This window comes from Arachis ipaensis, chromosome B03 (assembly GCF_000816755.2).
Source record: "Arachis ipaensis cultivar K30076 chromosome B03, Araip1.1, whole genome shotgun sequence".
Lineage (NCBI taxonomy): Eukaryota > Viridiplantae > Streptophyta > Magnoliopsida > Fabales > Fabaceae > Arachis > Arachis ipaensis.
In genome coordinates this window covers 56961174-56980309 of record NC_029787.2, presented here as the reverse complement: position 1 = coordinate 56980309, position 19136 = coordinate 56961174, and positions in this window count along the sequence as shown.

The window sequence follows — 19136 nt, the reverse complement described above, 5'->3', positions numbered from 1 at the left end:
TTTTGAACATATTGGTAATTAGTTTAATTTCATGTTTTGTTGAGTTTGTTGAATATACTTAGTAGTTTAGTAGGTTAAATAAGGTTTTATGGTGTTTGGGTAGCTGTTTGGAGGTTTGGAATTCTTGGATTGGTGCAAGAACATGGAAAAATTTTGAAAAACAGAGCACCAACCCGCGCGTACGCGCACCTCAAGCATTTTCGACCATCCACGCGGGCGCGCCATGTGCACGGACGCGTGGATTGAAAAATCTGACCCCTCCATACATTGACCCGAGAGTTGCGCCTACAATGCGCCAGCACCATGCCTGAAGCACAAACCACCCGTGAGTGCGCGCACCTGGCGCGTACGCGCCGTTGACTCTAATTGCGCAATGCGTGCGCACGCACGCTGTGCGCATGCGCGCCGATAGCGCCACCTGCCCTCCTAGTACATGTTCCAGAGAGTTATGCCCAGTTTGTGCCTATTATGTTCCTGCAACCCACGCGTGCGCGCACCTGGCGCGTACGCGTCCTTTGGCCAACTGCGCATCGACGCGTACGCATGCATGACGCATTCGCGCCGATAAAAAAATAAAATAAATTTTCCATTTTCTCTTATTACATTTGCTTATTTTCATTTGTTGCATTTTAATTTTGTTTTTAATAGCTTATTCTTATTTTCCTTTATAAGTTTCTTAATAATGGTGTTGAATGCTCTTACTCAATTGTTGAGAATTTCTTGGTTAATCTTGGTGCTTCTTGACTTGTTTGATATTGTTGGGTGATGAAACTTTTAAATCAATACTTAATCTTGTATGACTCTTATATTCTTTGTGCATTGATATGAACTTGCATGTCTTTCATGACCCACTCTTTCTAGTCGAACTTGATGCTTTTGAGTGCTCTTCATGCTTTGACTTTACTCTTGCATCAAGTGTTATTTAATATGCCTTAGCTTATATTTTTTTCTCACTCACATGTTGTAGCTACCATGTAGTGAGAACCTTACTCTTACTTGGCATTAGCCCCGCCTATGTTCTATTGCTTTGATATCTTTGTTGTAGGCTTAATTTCCTTTCTTTCTCTTTCCTTTTAGGTTGGCCACCAAGAAGGAAAGAATTGGAAAGGCTTCTAAATGGGGCAACAAACAAGTTCACCCGCACAACCTTTTGAAGAAACTCATCAATTGTAGCAACCCGTCCACTTTACTCTTCTTTGCATGCACCGAGGACGATGCAAATTTCTAAGTGTGGGGAGGTCGTCCGACCGATCTCCATGGTAACAATTTCCTTTTTCAACAATAAATTTTAATTTTTGTCTTTGTTAGATTAGTTGTTGCATTGCATGATAGATTGCATGTTAGTTAGAATTTGTACATATTTCACCATTTCTTTTTATGTTAGGACTACTTGGTTAGGGTGATGATTTCTTGGAGAAGAAACTGTTTTTAGGGCACCCTACCAATTTGAAAAATTTTGTTGAACTTGCTTGAAGAATTTATTTTGGAACATGGTTTTTGAGCTAAGAACACAAGCATGTGAGTTTTGAGCCTAATTGTGTGGTTACATCTTATAACCACTTATTTTCCATTCTTGTATGCATTATTCTCTTTCTATGATTGTAATCTTTGATTTGTTTGATTCTTTATGTCCATTGTTCCATGTATACATGCATTTATATGATTGAGGCCATCATTTCATTTAGCTCACTTAGCCAAATAGCCTACCCTTCATCAACCATTGTTAGCCAATTTTGAGCCTATTGAATCCCTTTTGTTCTTAATTATAGCACATCAGTACCCCTAAGTAAAAAATAATAAATGTCCTTAATTTGGATCTTTGATTAGCTTAGGTTAGTGAGGGTGTGTATCATTTGGGTATGGGAAACTTGGGACATTGGTTGAGGTAAAAATGTAATTTTTATTTTTATTGAAAATTTTGGGAATAGGGTACATACTCATGTATTAATCATGTTTAAACCATATGCATTGATGCTCTTGTATGTGCTTTATTACAAAAAAAAAGAAAAAAAATTTACAAAATAAAGAAAAAAATATATAAAAAGAAAAAAAGAGAAAAAGAAATAAAGAGGGGACAAAAATGCCCCAAAGTAAAGTTCAATAAAAATCAATGCATATGGAATGTGAATTAAAGAGAATGCATGAGTATGTGAAAAAGTGGGAATCATGGGTAGCTAGGTATTGTGTTAGAATTATATAGGTTGTTATATGTGTTTGGTGAGATCTTAGGTTAATCAAAGATTCAAATTTCAAGCTCACTTGACCATATGCATCCTTACCTTCACCCTAGCCCCATTATAACCTATGAATAAGTCCTCATGATAAATGCATGCATCCATTGAATAATTGTTGATTGTTAGATGACAAACAAATCATAGAAAGCATGATTAGAAGAGAATTGAGTGATCGACCCTATACATTAGAGCGACTAGAGCAGATACACTTCCGGTGAGGGTTCGATGCTCAATTCTTTGTTCCCGGCTTTCATGAGCTTTCTTCTTGCAAGTCTACTTGTACTTCATTTTGATATTTGAATTGGTAGAGTTTGTGAGTCGTCATTTGACCTTTGCCCTACTTGCTTATATATGTTCTTGGAGATTGATTTGCTTTTAACCAAGTAGGTAGAATCATTTTGCATTTAGTTGCATGCATGTAGATAGGTTTATATATAGTTTATTTGCATTGAATAAATATTCATACCCCTTTTCTTATCCTTCTTTATTCTTAGCATGAGGACATGCTTAGTTTAAGTGTGGAAAAATTTGATAAACCCCGATTTCGTGATTTATCTTGTGCTTATTTTAGGGGATTTTACCACCTTTTCCCACATTTATTCAATGAAATAGCACGGTTTTGTAATTCTCCTTTGAATTTCGCTTAAGTGTCAAAACATGCTTTTTAGGCCCTAAATTAGTAATTCTGATTCACTTTAATTCCATTCGATGCCTTGATGTGTGTGTTGAGTGATTTCAGGTTTATAAGGCAAGTATTGGATGGAAGAAATGAGTAGAAAAGCATACAAATGGGAGAATGCATGAAGAAACAAAGATTGGAAATGCATTCAAGGACACACACACGCACAAGGCGCACATGCGCAAAAGTGGTCTCGCCTATAGACGCGCACGCGTACATGCCGCGTCCGTGCGGATGGAGAATTTGCCAATCGACGCACACGCGCACATGGTGCGTACGCGCCAGGACTCTTACATGGCCCACTTAAAGGCAAAATGCTGGGGGTGATTTCTGAGCTACCCAGGCCCAAATCCAACTTGTTTCTGAGTGTATTTCATGCAGAATTGAAGGCCAAGCAAAGGGGGGAGCAATTGTTTGTAGCATTAGTATCATGTAGGTTAGTTTATAGAGAGATAAGCTCCCTCTTCTCTCTAGAATTAGGTTAGGTTAATTTCTTCTAGATTTAGGTTTAATTACATGCTTTCATCTTTTTTCCCTTATGATTTCTTGCTTCTACTCTTTCATTCTCATGATTTGTCATGTTAATTTCTCTTTTATGTTTCTTTTGTGATGATGAACTCTTGATGGATTTGGATCTCTTTATTAAAATTTATGTTTGATGTTCTTTTAATTGTTAATTTGAGTTGTGAATTTACTTTTCTTGCAATTGATAGTTGGTAGATTTATTATTCTTGCACTTTTACCATGCTTTCTTTTTATGCCTTCCAAGTGTTTGACAAAATGCTTGGTTGGTCTTTAGAGTAGATTTTGAGCATTCTTGGCTTGGAAAGAGTAATTGGGCAATCTTGAGTCATGAAAACCCAATTTACATTGGTGATCTAGAGTTGTTAGTTAATATCATTTTCAATAACGCTAATCTTTTGCTAATTCAATTAGTAAGTCGATTAGGAATTTTTATTTGAGATTAACTAGTCTTGTTTGACTTTCTCTCATGGAAGATAACCTATATCTTCTTCCAATGTGGGAGATGGCGAAAATAAGATAAATTCTTGCTTATTATTGTGATATGATTGATTAATCTTGTTTGACTTTCACCCTATGTGTTGGAGTTGACTAAATAAGATGAATTAATCATTGTATGACTAGGATAGAAAGCCTATGATCTCAACCCTTGCCATGAATGTCTCTCTTCTTTAATTGCTTGCTTGATTTACTTTTCTTGTCATTTAATTTCTTGCAAAAATATAAATTCAAACCCCCTTGTATTTTCATAGCCAATAATTGACCACTTCATTGCAATTCCTTGTGAGATGACCCAGAGTCTAAATACTTTGGTTAATTTTCATTGGAGTTTGTACTTGTGACAAAACCATATTTTAGTTTGATTCGAGGATTGACTATCGGTTTGGACTATACTAACAACGTAATTATTTTATAGAATTCCGAACCGGTATAAATCCTTGCTATCAGTGAGCTACAACCTCAACTAAAGAAAGAGAAACGTCAAGCTAGTGACCTTAAAGAAGCGCTGGTTGGGAGGCACCCCAACACTCATATCCTTTCATGCTTTTGCGTTTTCTAAAAGTAGTTATTTTTAAGTTAGGTTGTTTTAGTTTCAGTATATTTAGTTGATAGTTCTTTGGTTTATTTTCTTTTGTTTACTAGAAGTGCAAGGTTGCATAATTAACTAATTGAGGTTGGTTGAATGGGCTGAGAAACTAGTTCTTTGGTTTATTTTCTTATAAGTTCAGATTTCTTTGATCTTTCCAGACTTTGTTTTTTTGAACTGCTTTAAGAAATTGATTTGAATTCTCATAATACTTCTTCAAATTTTTATTTTTGAAGATTTTGCTTCACTTTCCACAAGATTTCAATAATCCAAATTCATTAAATATAACCACCTCTTTTAATAAGCACCACTACTTCTATTTTGAATTTTTTCGTTAAGATATCCTCCATAAAAATGGTTACTGAAGGAACAAGGATTCAAGTTTTAAGCTTTTAACAGAAAAGAAAGATAAAATACAAAAAATATGCCAAGAAGAAAATAAACAGAAATAAAGATAAAAGGGAAAGTAAGATAAAGAAAATTAAAAGCATAAGGAAAGAAAAAAAAGCAAAAACAAAAGAGAACGAAATAACTAATCACCAGTAGAGAGGATCCATCTTACTTTAATCTTACCCATGATTGTTTATTTATTATCACTACTTCTTTTCCATGTTCTTTGTTCTCCAGAGACTCATGGTGTTACCAACACCAAACTTAAGAGATTACACCAACCTTAGAATTTAACAGAGTCTTAGTAGTAAGTGTAAGTCATATAAAGAAACATATATGCATGAAAAAGAAAAGAATAACATAAACCCTAAACAACATGATTTTAATAAGGAGGGGTCCCTTAGACGCTAGCATCAGTTAAGGACGCCAGGCGTCCTTACATGTGTGCTCCCCTGGGAGTTTGTCTAGCCTAGACGAAAGGCCTTTGGCATGGCCACCGGGCGTGTGGTCTTCTTTACACATGGATGCTTGGCGTTCATCCTCTCACATTTTTTTAAGTATGTAATTCAACAGAAAACAAAAATGCATGCAACAGAAGGAAGACGAAGAAGAAGATGATGATAATGACTTAAGGCCACTTAAACAAAGATAAAGAAAAAGAAAAGAAAGACTAACCATGTTTGGGTTGTGTAAGAACTGAAAATTATTAACCGTTTAATTAAAATAAAATAATAAATTAATTGTTCGGAATAGGTTAAAAAATTTAGATATCTTAATATAAAAATTTAAAGGTGAGATTTGAATTTAGAAAATTTTTTCTGAGTGAAAGAATGTAATTTTTTTGCAGAAAATTGCGTAAGAACGCATACCAGTATACTGTATAAGAGTAATAAAAACTGTAAAAAAACTTAGAAAAATATTTATAATTAAAAACCGGACGCTAATTCTAAATGTTTTGGCCCAAAGTTGGGCCAAACGAACCAAAATGCTATACGGTTGGACCAAACCCAAGTTGGGCCCAAGCCCAACATATAAATACCCAATTATTGAACCAAATCAGCCACATTCCACACTTAGAGAGTGAAAGGACTGTTGAGGTTGAAGAAGAGAGAAACCACCATTGACATTATTCATCATCTTCTTGCCAAGCTCATAACTTGAGCTACGAAGCTCTGATTTGTGTGCCGTTTGGGGCCACGCGTAAATCTTGCCAAACCTGTCATTTCTAGCTAAACAAAGTGGTAAGGAACTTTCATTTTCTTACCCAGTTCTCTGCCCTAACAGTTTCAAAATTTTGGATTTAGTTATTGGGTAGATTTTGTGATTTTGGTTGTTTAGGGAAGATCTAGCATTGGATTATTGTTGGATTTTGCCCCTAATACCGTCGGATAAGGTAAGCTACTTCGAACCCCTTGTGTTTTGGTGTTTTGTGAGTCCTAGTTACTAATTATGGTAAATTTAATGTGTATAGCTAGATATCTTGTGATTGGTGTGAAGTTGGTGGTATTGGAATTGAACTTTTGGTAGTTGAGCTTCGTTGAGCTTGTTTGGAAGTCAATTTTGGTGTTCTGAGTTGTGCGGAGATCAGCCAAGGTATGGTTTTGATTTTCTTTAGTTAATATATAATGTTGTAGGCAACTTAGACTAGTAGACTTTAAGATAGGATTAAATTGAATAAATGGTTACTGAATTGTGTGTGGCATATGAATTGTGATAAAGATTGAATGTGTTGTATACGTTGGAATATGATTATGGTGATTATAATGTGATGATGATTGTTGATGATTGATAATGATTATGAGTATGGTAATTAGTGTGAAATTTTGTTCTTGGAATAGAATTATTGGATTTGTTAATGTATGATTGAAGAAGTTGGAAAATTTACTAAAAATTGGTGTGAAATGGTTGAGGAAGTGGGAAGAAATTGATCTAATGTATATGAGTATGGATATTAAGTGATAGGTTTTGGTATTGGTTAGATTGTAGTTAAAATTGGTTTGAATTGAAGCTTGGAAAACTAGAAAAATTTTGTAAGTTTTGGTAAAACTTTGTTTTTAAACAAATTAAACGAGACATAACTTGTGCTTCGGATCCTCAATTTTGATGAGGCTTGATTTAAATGAAAGTTTCATTTAAATGAAAGTTAGGCCCGAGAGGTCTAAGACGTTTGAAGAATGGATGAAAAATGTTTTAGAACGAGAATATTATGCGCGTTTGAAGTTTACTACCAAAATCTGAATTCTGCAGAAAATAACATTTTTAAGGATTTTTAGGAGCATGCCTATGCGGATAGTGCACGCGACGTGAAGATTGGCCGCTGCCAAGTACTGTTGTATACACGACTGGTGTAGATTTTCAAAACCACAAACTAACCGGCAAGTGTACTGGGTCGTACCAGGTAATACCTCAGGTGAGTGAGGGTCGATCCCACGAGGATTGATAGACCAAGCAACAATAGTTGAATGATTTACTTAGTCAGACAAGCACAAAGGAGTGTTTTGGGGTCAAATGCATTAAACAGTACTCAAAGAGATTAGGAAACCAAACTGGAAACGGGTTGTGAAGTTGATATGGGAAAACAGTTAAGGTTTCAGAGATATTTATTTTTTTTCGAATTAACAATTCTTACCATCTACTTCAATCATGCAAGATTTAATTCATGGCAAAGTTTAATTGATTAAACCCTAATTCCTTGGTGATTTTATCTCCTCTAACCTATTCAACCGTCAATTCCTTGGTCACTTAATTTAGATTAAAGGTTTTAAGTCCAATTCTAGTTTCTTAACCACACAAACCCTAAATACCCAAAGATAAGGTGATTATATGTCACATATCACATTAAGTCCAAGTAATTAGAGAATTATGAAGAGTTACTTTCAAGCTGTTATTCAAGTGAGTTAATTTTTCCGAGATTCAACAAGAATTCAAGTAAAAAAAGAGTTATCTTCTAATATACTCTAAATCCTAGGATGAAGAACAAAAGTAATCCTTGAATTTAAATCAATACATTAATAAAAATAGAATGACAATAGTGTTAATATATCAAAATAAATAGAGCTCCTAACCTTAACAGAGGAGATTTAGTTGCTCATGGCTCAGGATTCCAAAAGTGTGTAAAGTGCGGAATTGGGAAGAGTGAAGAGATGAGATCCCGAAGGGTTGAATCTTTTTTCCTTTTATATCTAACCTAATTGATTTGACAATAAATAAAATTATAACTACTAAAATCTAAAAGATTTTGTTTTGTTTTTAAAAAAAATGAAAATAAAATAAAATAAAATAAATAATAACCAAAACTAAGCTAACGGAGCCCTTCTGTATAACCCAAATACGCGTTACTGGCGCTAAACGCCAGGCTCAGTGTGTAGCGACGCTAAGACAAAGAAGAATTGTGGCATTGCTGTCTTCCTGGCGCTAAACGCCAGGCTCGGCATTTAGTGCCACTAGCGTGTGGCTCTACCATGTTTTACGAAGCACCTAGCAATAAACGTTGGGTCGTAGCATTTAGCCCCAACTCAACTGAAGGCTTGCATGCAGCACGAGGTTCCTAGCGCCAAACGCCAGGTACTGGCATTTGGTGCTAGCTCAACAGAGTCAAATTTTCTCCTTTTTCTTTTGCATGAAGTTTGTCAAACTCGCCTCAACTTATCTTGAAATAAATAAAACCATAATGCGCCTCAAAGTAACATCAAGATAGGCTTCAAACAATAACATCTCAATAAAACTCAATAAATTCATATCTAAAATAATATTACAAAATAGAAAAGATGTTCACGCATCACAACACTAAACTTGAATTGATGCTTTTTCCTCAAGCAACTGAAAATAATGTGAAACTGAGAAGTGGGTTTTGCCTAAGAGTTGAGTTTTCAATTAAGTTCTTGTATTTTCTCTAAGTGGGGTTAATGACACTGTGATCTTGAAAATTTTCGGCATTTCACTATCCTTTGAAGCTTAGGAATGTTCATATCCTTCAGAACTACAACCCAGATGATATTATGAATTCTCCTCTTTTTAACCTCTGACTAATCCTTGAACACCACATTTTCTTTTGTTCTTTTCTTTGGTGCATTGCATAGAAAAATAAGTGGCACACCAAATTTAGTGTGACACTTTCTCTTGGAATTGATGCAAGTATCCAGAAAGATTGAAAACAGATTGTTGCAGGGCAACACCAAACTTAGAATGTTACCATATCCCAATTTTATTTGAAAGAAAACTAAGTAAAAGAAACTGTTCTACGTGTTACTAACACAATCACCAAGAGCCAGAGGTGTTACGAACAGGGGCTTCTTAGTGAGGCATTAACACAAACCGTCAAAGAGCATAGAAAACAAAGAACAAAAGCAATTAAATGAACAAGCTAAAATAGAAAAAAATGTCTAATCTAGGTAATCAACCAACCGGTAGATTGTCAATCACAATTAATCCCCGGCAAATGCACCGGGTCGTATCAAGTAATAAAACTCACAAAAGAGTGAGGTCAATCCCAGGAGGATTAAAGGATTAGGCAATCAATGGTTAATTGATTATCCTAGTTAGACGGTGCATATTGGAGTGATAATATATAATGAGCAACAAGAAATGTAAATTGCATAAAAGTAAAGTAAAGCAATAAAGTGCAGAAAAGTAAAATGACAAGAATGTAAAGTACAAGAAAGTAAAATGCTGGAAATGTAAAGTGCAGGGAGGTAAATGACCATAAAGTAAATGTAAGAACTAAAAATAAAATAAGCATTGGGATCAAGAGATATTGAATTCTCTGGATCAAGTTCATTCTATTCTCTTCCTCAATCAATGCATTCATTGATTTTCTTGGCAATCTTAGGTGATTGGATCCCAATGTCTTGGCAATCCAATCTCTCTAAGCTTGAATAATTGCCCAATGTCTTGATTTAATTGCTCATGGGAAGAGATGAAGTTTGGTCACTGATTATACCACACACTTTCATAGATCAAAGTATTGGTAGGATTACATGTCACTATATCCATCCAACCCCCAACCTAATCCGATGTGAGAAAGCATTTCTAGCATGATTTCCTTATTCCTCTCTCAAGGTTCTGAGGAAATCCAAGTATGAACAATCTCTCTTTCAAGACAATTGTTCAATTCGATGAAGACCGAAAGCTTTCAAGCAAAATCAAGAGAAAAGAAAGAGGAAGAAGAATGAAAACTATAATTGATCCATTAAATAACAATAGAGCTCTCTAATCCAATGAAAAGAGTTAGTTGTTCATTACTCTATTCAAACAGAAAAGAAAGAAAGTGCAGAAAATTAAAGATGAAGATTAAGGATTAAAAACTGAAATTGAAACTTCAAAGTTCATAAATGAAAATTACAACTGAAACCAAACTACTACTAAGGAAGAAAAGAAAAGAAAAGGAAGAAAAGTATATGAGGGGAGGGGTCCGAAGACCCACTCCTAGTGGTGTGTTCCAGGGGATGTGTGTGTGCGTGATTCTAGACTCCCCCTCCAATCCAGAATAATCCCCTTCTATGAAGCTAATGCTTATATATAGGGTTACAAACTAAAAGATGAAAATACAAATTACAAATGAAAAATTTCTAATCTAGATGCTTCTTGTGCCTTGGATTGAGTGATGTTGATGGGCTCTGCTTGCTTGAAAGGTGAATGTATGATCAGTGCCTTTAGTGGTGTTGCCAACGTTAGAAATTTTCCCAGGCCTCTTCAGCGTTTGAATCAATGTTGGCATGCAAACGTTCACTCCAACATTTTCCCAGTCACGCATACGCGTGGGCGACGCATACGCGTAACCCTTGTTGCTAACGTTCAAAAACAAGCGTTGGAGACAACGTTGGTGCGCCAACGTTCTTCTGACGCGTACGCGTGGGTGACGCGCACGCGTGGCTTGCCAATTCTTCACTTCTCACGCGTACGTGTGGGTGACGCGTATGCGTGGCTTGTCATTTTTCCCTTCTCAAGCATACGTGTGGGTGACGCGTACGCGTGGCTTGTCATTTTTCACTTCTCATGCGTACGCGTGGGTGACGCGTATGCGTGGCTTCCGATTTTGCCATGCATTTTTGTTGAGCATGTTGGAGGTAACGTTGGTTTGCCAACGTTCCCACCAACGTTGGTCCATCAATTTTTATATACCAATGCTGGTTTACAACCAACGTTCACCAACGTTGCCACCAACGTTTGGTTCTCCCTCCTTGCTTTTCTCTGCTTCTTTGTTTCTACTTTATCAATCATCAAACAAATAAGTGTATCAAAGTAATATACAAGATAATCTTTACTATACTAAGTGTGCTAATAATGCTCAAAATCATAACTTCACTTAGTGTGATCTATTTCATCATATTTACCCTGTATATTAACTAAAATTCACCTATGCTTGAGATTTTGTTTCATGCAGAGATTTTTCATGCTTTTACTCCTTTATCAACAAAATTTGTATGAAAACTAAACTAAAATCTACTAAAATAACAACTAAAAACCGGCAATGATGCACCCGCATCATGTTCCCTTCACTAATTGATGCCAGGGCATTTTGGCCAGTTTCACTGACCTTTTCTTTATTGTTTTTAGGGTAGTTTCATGTATTTTCTTAGGGAATAAGCAAGTTTTGGGTAGAATTTCACTTACATCTTGATTCAAGCATACATTGTGCACTTTACATGATTTCATGAGGATTTTGCATGAATTTAATGACAAATTGGATGATGCATTTCCCATGACTGGGACTAGAGCTTTGATGCACTTTATTGCTTGATTTCAGGACAAAGGAAGCAAGGAAGAACCACGTTAGCAGCCACGTTAGTCTAACTAACGTGACCTCTAACGTGGAATGGGAGCTAACCTGCAAAGTTAATGAGAAAAGTAATCGCCAATAACGCCCTCAAAGCCATAATAGCCCACGTTAGAGTTCACGTTAACTTACGTTAACTAAGTTAGAGTGAGGCAACGTTAGTGGTCACGTTAGTGCCACTAACGTTGAAGTTAACGTGGACCATCCCTGGGTGAGGAATGTTAGTGAAAAAGGTGATTGTCACTAATGTTCTCGAACCCACACTCTCGCTTAACGTTAATGCCACTAACGTCCTGAGCTAAACACCCTGCCTACTTCACACTTTCTCTCTGCAAGTAAAGCTAAGCCCACTGCAGAAGATAACTGCTTCAAACTCAAGATCCAAAGGCCCATATCCAAGACTTGAAGAATCAACTAGAAGAACAGAAGAGTAGTATATATAGCGGTAGTTTTGAATTAGGAAAAGAGCTTTTTGGGGGATTGGAAATTGGGAACTACTCTCTGTATAATTTACTTTCTCTGCACTTCTAGTTCTAATTTTCATGATGTATTCTCCATCTTTGTTTTCTATTTCCAGAGCTATGAACAACTAAACCCCTTTCATTGGGTTAGGGAGCTCTGTTGTAATTTGATGGATCAATACTAGTTTTCATTACTCTTCTTCTATCTTTTCTCTTGATTTTACTAGAAAGCTTTCAATCTTCATCCAATTGGGTAGTTATCTTGGAAAAGAAGCTATTCATACTTGGATCTCTTCTGAAACTTGGAAGAGGAATGAAGAGATTATGCTAGAAATGCTTTCTCATGTTGGACCAAATTGGGTTTGGTTGGATATGGTGACTATAATCCTACTAACACTTGATTTGGGAATGCATATGGTATAATCAGTGACCATACTTCATCTCTTCTCATGAGCAATTGACCAAGGAATTGGCTATTGATCAAGATTTGAGAGATTTAATTGCCAAGAAATTGGAATTCGATCACTTAAGATTACCAAGGAGATCAATGAATGCATTGATTGAGGAAGAGATGGAAATGAACTTGATCCAGAGAATGCAACATCTCCTACGCCCAATGAATCCCCATTTCTGATCTTACTCATTCTCTTTAATTTCTGCAATTTACTTTTATGAGCATCTTCCCCATTCCCATTTAAATTCTGCAATTTACCTTCTGCCATTTACTTTCAGCTCTTTACTTTCGGCATTTACATTTTCTGCTATTTACTTTCTCGCCATTTAATTTCCTGCAACACTCAAACCAAATTCTGCTTCGCTCAACTAGAATATTCCTCTAATTAAAGTTGCTTGACCAATCAATCCCTGTGGAATTCGACCTCATTCTATTGTGAGTTTTTACTTGACGACAATTCGGTACACTTACCGAGGGAGATTTGTTGAGAGACAAGTTTCCGTGCGTATCACTAATCTTCTGGAAAACTTCGTATCTTCAGAAAACATCTTGTGTACCTGAAAACTAGGTTGTTATAACTCTTGTCATAGGAAGTATCTTGTGTATTGATGGTTGAGACTTGCAATCTACCAAAGTGTTGAGTAATAGCCCTAATTTGTTGAGACATGGCCTTGTTCTGAGCAAGAATTGTATCCAAAGCATCTAATTGCATGACTCTTTTCCTCACAGAAGTCCTCTCAGAAGAATATAGGTATTGGTTGTTAGAAACCATCTCAATCAAATCTAAAGCCTCCTCAGGAGTCTTTTTTATATGAAGGGATCCACCTACAGAATTATCCAAAGACATTTTGGCAGCCTCAGTAACTCCATCATAGAAAATCTGTAACTAGATCCAGTCTGAAAACATGTTAGGAAGACATTTTCTAAGCATCTGCTTGTACCTCTCCCAAGCTTCATGGAGGGATTCACCCTCTCTCTTCTTGAAAGTCTGAACATCCATCATGAGCTTAGTCAGCTTCTGAGGTGGAAAGAATTTGGTCAAAAACCTATTGACCAACTTGTCCCATGTATCCAAGCTCTCCTTAGGTTGTGTGTCAAGCCACTTCTAGGCTCTATCCCATACAGCAAACAACCTATAAACATCAGGATGAACTCCATTGGTCTTCACCGTATCACAGATTTGTAGGAAATTGAAGATGAATAAGTTTGGATCTTCCTATGGGAGTCCATGAAACTGACAGTTTTGTTACACTAGAGAAATAAGTTGAGGCTTTATCTCAAAGTTGTTAGCACCCACAGGAGGTACAACAATGCTATTACCATAGAAGTTAGGATTTGGAGCAGTGTAGGAGCCAAGACTCCTTCTAGGTTGCTCAGGATTATTAGGAGCATTGGGAATGGCAACACTGTTATTGTTCAGCTCCATAGTAACTTATTCACTTTCCTTCTCAAAATTATTCTTGAGATTTTCAGCAGCTTTGTAAGCTCTAGTTTGCTGTAAGTGCCTTCTTAAAGTCCTTTCAATCTCAAGATTGAAGTTAAGAAGAGGTTTCTTGTCTCTGTTTCTACTCATAAACAAACAAAAAACAAGAAAAGGTGGGAATTTCTCGTCAAAGTGAAAAGAATTCCTAGTGAGGTGACCTGAATAAAAGAAATAAAACAAAATAAAACTTAATAAATAAAGCAACAATTTTAAAAAATAATAATAACAGGTAGTTGTCAATCACAGTCAATTCCCCGGCAATGGCGCCAAAAACTTTGTGTGAATTTTCAAAACCACAAACTAACTAGCAAGTGCACTGGGTCATACCAAGTAATATCTCAGGTGAGTGAGGGTCGATTCCACGAGGATTGATGGACCAAGCAATAATAATTGAATGATTTATTTAGTCAAATAAGCACAAAGGAGTGTTTTGGGTTCAAATGCATTAAACAGTACTCAGAGAGATTAAGAAACCAAACAGTAAACGAGTTGTGAAGATTATATGGGAAAACAGTTAAAGTTTCAGAGATATTTATTTTTTTTCTGGATTAACAGTTCTTACCAACTACTTCAATCACTCAAGATTTAATTCATGGAAAACTTTAATTGATTAAATACTAATTCCTTAGTGATTCAATCTCCTCTAACCTAATCAACCGCCAATTCCTTAGTCACTAAATTTAGATTAAAGGTTTAAGTTCAATTCTAGTTTATTAACCACACAAACCTTAAATACCCAAAGATAAGGTGATTATATGTCACGTATCACATTAAGTCCAACTAATTAGAGAATTATGAAGAGTTACTTTCAAGCTGTTAAGTGAGTTAACTTTTTCGAGATTCAACAAGAATTCAAGTAAAAAAAGAGTTATCTTCTAATATACTCTAATTCCTAGGATGAAGAACCAAAGTAATCCTTGAATTTAAATCAATACATTAATCAAAACAGAATGACAATAGTTTAATATATCAAAATAAATAGAGCTCCTAACCTTAATTGAGAAGATTTAGTTGCTCATGGCTTAGAGAAAAACTTGGGTTCCAAAAGTGTGTAAAGTGTAAAATTAGGAAGAGAGAAGAGAAGAGTGCTCGAACGGCTGAATCTTTTCTCCTTTTATATCTAACCTAATTGATTTGAAAATAAAATAAATTAATAACTACTAAAACCTAAAAGACTGTGTTTTGTTTTAAAAATAATGAAAATAAAATAAAATAAAATAAATAATAACCAAAACTAAGCTAACGGAGCCCTCCCGTGTAATCCAAATATGCGATACGGGTGCTAAATGCCAAGCTCAGCATGTTTAGCGCCACTAGCTTGTGGTTCAGGCATGTTTTACAAAGCACCTGGTGCAAAACGTCGGGTCGTGACATTTAGCGCCAACTCAATAGAAGGCTTGCACGTAGCACGGGGTTCCTGGTGGCAAATGCTTGGTAGCGGCGTTTGACACCAGCTCAACATAGACAAAATTTCTCCTTTTTCTTCTGCACGAACTCTGTCAAACTCGCCTGAATTTATCTTGAAATAAATTAAACCACAATGGGCCTTAAAGTAGCATCCAAATAGGCTTCAAACAATAAAATCTCAGTAAAACTTAAAAAATTTCATTTCTAAAATAATAAGAAAAAAATAGAAAAGATGCTCATGCATAGGCAACACTAGCATGCGTACACAAGAATGGCATATTTACTGGCATGCGTACGTGGCATGTTGCACGTGACGCGAGACACACATTCAGTTTTGAGGATTCGCGTATGCGGATGGAGCATGCATACGCGACTTTGTCACATTTTAACACATGCATACGCGGCAGGGGGCATGCGTACACATGATCCATGCTTTGCTGAAAACTTATTTTATTGACATTTTAATGGTTCCTCTAGTCTTCTAAACTTGTTTAATTTCTGATGAGCGGACAATTTATACGCTTTTTGGCATTGTTTTTAGGTAGTTTTTAGTATAATTTAATTACTTTTTACTATGTTTTTATTAGTTTTCAAGTAAATTTCACATTTCTGGACTTTACTATGAGTTTGTATGTTTTTCTGTGATTTCAGGTATTTTCTGGCTAAAATTGAGGGACCTGAGCAAAATCTAATTCAGAGGCTGAAAAAGGACTGCAGATGTTGTTGGATTCTGACCTCCCTGCACTTGAAATAGTTTTTCTGGAGCTATGGAAATCCAAATGGCACACTCTTAATTGCGTTGGAAAGTAGACATCCAGGGCTTTCCAGAAATATATAATAGTCCATACTTTGCTCGAAGATAAATGATGTAAACTGGCATTTAACGCCAGTTCCATGTTCCATTCTGGCGTTAAACGCCAGAAACAGGTTACAAGTTGGAGTTAAACGCCCAAAACAGGTTACAACCTGGCGTTCTACTCCAGAAACATCCTAGGCATGTGTAAAGCTCAAGTCTCAGCCCCAGCACACACCAAGTGGGTCCCGGAAGTGAATTTCTGCACTATCTATCGTAGTTTACTCATTTTCTGTAAACCTAGGTTACTAGTTTAGTATTTAAACAACTTTTAGAGATTTATTTTGCACCTCATGACATTTTATAAGTTTCATATTGTATTTCTGACGGCATGAGTCTCTAAACCCCATGGTTGGGGGTGAGGAGCTCTGCTGTGTCTCGATGAATTAATCCAATTACTTCTGTTTTCTATTCAATCACGCTTGTTTCTGTTCTAGGATACTCGCTTGTACTTAACCGTGATGAATATGATGATCCGTGACACTCATCATCATTCTAAACCTATGAACGCGCGCTTGACAACCACTTTCGTTCTACCTTAGATTGAGTCTATATCTCTTAGCCTCTTGGTTCATGATCAGAGTCTTCGTGGTATAGGCTAGGATTATTGGCAGCCTTTCCTGAGATTCGGAAAGTCTAAACCCTGTCTGTGGTATTCCGAGTAGGATCTGGGATGGGATGATTGTGACAAGCTTCAAACTCACAAGTGCTGGGCGTAGTGATAGACGCAAAAGGATCAATGGATCCTATTCCAACATGTGTGAGAATCGACAGATGATTAGCCGTGCAGTGACAGCGCATTTGGACCATTTTTACTGAGAGGACGGATGGTAGCCATTGATAATGGTGATCCACTAGCATACAGCTTGCCATGGAAGGAGACCTGCGTGCGTGAAGAAGAAGACAGTAGGAAACCAGAGATTCAGAAGACAGAACATCTCCAAAACCTCAATCTGTTCTCTATTACTGCATAACAAGTACTATTTAATTCATGCTTTTTACTCTTCATAAATATAATCACTCTTATCATTGATTTCCTGACTAAGAATTACAAAATAACCATAGCTTGCTTCAAGCCAACAATCTCCGTGGGATCGACCCTTACTCACGTAAGGTATAACTTGGACGACCCAGTGCACTTGCTGGTTAGTGGTACGAGTTGTGAAAAGTGTGATTTACAATTCGTGCACCAAGTTTTTTGCGCCGTTGTCGGGGATTGTTCAAGTTTGGACAACTGACGGTTTATTTTGTTGTTTAGATTAGGAAAAATTTATCTTTTAGATTTAGAGTCATTAAATTAGAGTCTTTTATTTTCTCTTCAAAAATCTTTCAAAAAATTTTTATTTTTCTTTATTAATTTTTAATTTTTCTTTGAGTCTTCTGTTTGAGTTTAGATTCATATTTTAAGTTTGGTGTCAATTGCATGTTTTTATTTTCCTTTAAATTTTCAAATTTGTGTTCATAGTTCTTTCTTGATCTTCAAGTTGTTCTTGCTATTTTTCTTGTTTGATCTTTAGTTTTTCCTGTTTTGTGTCTTTTCTTGTTTTTCTTGTGCGTTTTCAAATTATCAGTATTCAAAAAATTTATATACATTAAATACCTTTTTTTTAAAAAAAAAAAAACATGTTAAATTTATAGCTCTGTTGGCTAGAGTGTTGTGCTTATGTTCTTGGTAATTGGGTATCTTCCTTTTAAAACTTTTTCAAAAATAATTTTTCTTTGATTAAATCTTGTGTCAAACTTTTAAGTTTGGTGTTCTCTTGTTATTTTTCTTTAATTTTCGAAATTTATTTTTAGTTTTCTAAAAGTTTTAAGTTTGGTGTTTTTTTTATGTTCTTGAGTCATTGAATTTTATTCTTGCTTTTTTTCTTATGAGTCTTCAAGGTGTTCTTGAGTCTTCTTTGTATTTTGATCTTAAAATTTTTAAGTTTGGTATTCCTTGGTGTTTTCCCTCCAAAATTTTCGAAAAACAAGGAGCATTAGATCTAAAAATTTTAAGTCTTGTGTCTTTTGTGTGTTCTTCTCTTTCCTCATAAAATTCAAAAAAAAAAAATATCATTTCCTTTAATTGCTCATAATTTTCGAATTCATTAGGTTGATTTGGTCAAAATATTTAAAATCATATCTTTTTCAAAATCTTATCTTATCTTTTCCAATCTCAAATTTTAAAATCATACATTTTTCAAATCTTTTTAATTAATTACTTATTTTAATTTTCAATTTCCTTTTTATCTATTTTTCTAATTTTTGAAATTATAGTTAATTTTTTCATTATTTTATTTTATTTTATTTTCCTTTTAATTTTCAGTATTCAAAAAATAATTTTAAAAAAATAATTTTTTTTTATTTTACAATCCACATCATCTCCCTTTCTCCATCATGGATCCAAGTGGAAATGAACAGTCCAGAAGGACTCTGGGGTCATATGCTAACCCCACTACTCATTGTCATGGTGCAGCAAAACTGCCAGTATTCCGGTCTTCCACAGGAAGAACCTACTGAGTTTCTGGCACAGTTCTTGTAAATTGCTGACACAGTACATGATAAGGAAGTAGATCAGGATGTCTACAGATTGTTACTGTTTCCATTTGCTGTAAAAGATCAAGCTAAGAGGTGGTTAAATAACCAACCTACAGCAAGCATAAGAACATGGAAACAGTTATCAGACAAATTTCTGAATCAATATTTCCCTCCGAAAATGATGACACAGTTAAGGCTGGACATCCAAGGCTTTAAACAAGAAGATGATGAATCCCTTTATAATGCCTGGGAGAGGTACAGAGGGATGCTA